This window comes from Canis lupus, chromosome 1, assembly GCF_048164855.1.
Source record: "Canis lupus baileyi chromosome 1, mCanLup2.hap1, whole genome shotgun sequence".
Classification (NCBI taxonomy): Eukaryota; Metazoa; Chordata; class Mammalia; order Carnivora; family Canidae; genus Canis; species Canis lupus.
The window spans coordinates 43,859,281-43,861,414 of NC_132838.1; the positions used below are offsets into that span (position 1 = coordinate 43,859,281).

General features: G+C 36.3%; 1 pseudogene; it reads right to left on the reverse strand.

Annotated features, from left to right (window-relative positions):
- Nucleotides 1–868: 868 nt before the first annotated feature.
- LOC140616275 (dihydrofolate reductase pseudogene) lies at nucleotides 869–1,572 on the reverse strand (annotated as a pseudogene).
- Between the last annotated feature and the right edge of the window lie 562 nt (nucleotides 1,573–2,134).

Genomic DNA, 2,134 nt, shown 5'->3' on the forward strand with positions numbered 1-2,134 from the left:
GACATAGGCAGAGGGAGAAGCAGGCTCCATGTAGGGACTTGATCCCAGGACTCCAGGATTACACCCTGGGCCGAAGGCAGATGTTCAACCACTGAGCCACCAAGGTGCCCTGGGTCCATCTCTTTATTTAGGATTAATTTCTACAAGTGGAAGCCCTGGGTCCAAACCCAGAATATTGTGAATTTTAATTGATATTGCTAACTTAAACTCTAAAAAGGTTATATTAATTTACAAGGCAAAAAAAATGCTATTTATTTGGATACCTAACCATCCACATCTTTGCTAACATCATGGGTAAAATGTGTTTTAATTTTCATTTTTTAATTCAGCGAAGTTTAATTTAGTTTCCATCTTCATAATTTTGGTTTCTAGCATTATCCATTTTCAATTCATTACCTTCTTAATTTCTAATTTTAGCCATGTGCTGTTATTACTCTTTTTTATAAGGAATAGCCTATTCTTCTTACATCATAACATCCCATGGAATCTCACTGAAGATCTAAAACAGTTTTTTGAGGTCTCAGACTCTTCTTCTTAACCTTTAAAAAGGTAGTGTCCTACCTGCCTCTTTACTATCCCTATGGAATTATTAGAGTTCTCAACTTACTGATTTCCTGAGTGAACAGAACTTTTTCAGAAGTGTGATATAGATCGAGAAATCAAAGTTCCTATTTTGATCTAATTTTCTTTTAATATTTGAGCCCTAACTTTTCTGTTTTTAACCCATTTCTGAGTTTTGGACAAATCTGTCTAGTCCTATCTTTTGTAAGTCCTAGTTTCAACTCATGCTATCAGGGATTGTCTCTCTTTGACTCTTGGTAGATATGCTACCCTAGGCAGGTGCTGGTCCTTGATGGGAAACACACAGTTATAGCAAGGAATGTTTCACAAATAATGTCTGATATGGTCTAGTTAAGATTAATAAAATCACACTGCTTGGAAAGAATTATCCATTGACTTAGAGTCAACAAAAGTTTTTTTTTCTAATATTAAAATATAGATAGAATTGTTTGGCAGGGGGGGGAAATAACTTGAAATAAATCAAAAAAATATCTTCACATTAATTGTTCTTCTCATATACTTCAAATTTGTACTTAATGCCTTTCTCCTCCTGGACATCAGAAAGAACACCTGGGTATTCTGGTAGAAGTTTATATTTCTCCAAATCAATTTCTGGGAAAAATGTGTCACTTTCAAATTCATGCATAATCCTTGTCACAAATAGTCTAAGATGGCCTGGTTTGTTCATGGCTTCCTTATAAACAGAACTGCCTCTCACTAGCCAAACCATGTCCACTTTATTTGCTAATTCTGGTTGCTCAGTAAGTTTTAAAGCATCATCCAGACTTTTGGCAAGAAAATGAGTTCCTTGTGGAGGTTCCTTGATCTCTGCTGAGAACTATATTAATTCTGTCCTTTAAAGGTCGATTCTTCTCAGGAATAGAGAACCATGTCTTCCTACCCATAATCACCAAATTCTGTTTACCTGAGCGGGGGCCAGGGCAGGTCCCCGTTCCTGCCGATGCCCGTGTTCTGGGGCACGGCGACAATGTAGTTCAGCGTGCGCACCATGGCGCCGGTGGACTGTATAGTGATTTTAAAAATGAAATATGTTAAAAAAATGAAATATGTTAGTATTTGATTTTTAAAATAGAATGTCATTTACTAAATTGTGGGACATAATGGTCAAGTTATTTATAACTAGGAAACTAACAATGGCTAATTTTTATTGAAGTAATACTATTCAATTCAGGGAATTATAGAGGAAAAGGTAAATTTGAGTTTTTGCCAAGGTTCATACTTTCCTGGGGGAAGTAGTGCATAAGTATCTATGATAAAAGATGTATTGGAAGAAACAAGAAGGCAGACATAGCATATTTGTTCTCTGCGATGCTTAGTGGGGTACTAACAGCAGGAGCTTAATGGAAAAGACTGTTTCTCACTGGATAATAACCAAGAGACTTCTACATATTAGTTTGAATAAATGAGAAAATCAGTGCCATTAGTCACTGTGTGTTTAGGATAAGCAAAATTACTCTTCCTTGCGGCCATATTGTGAGAAGAAAAACATGATTCTAAAGAGACCCAGTGATGAACAAATAATGCATCTGAGCCTTCCTTAGGCTTTCCCAGT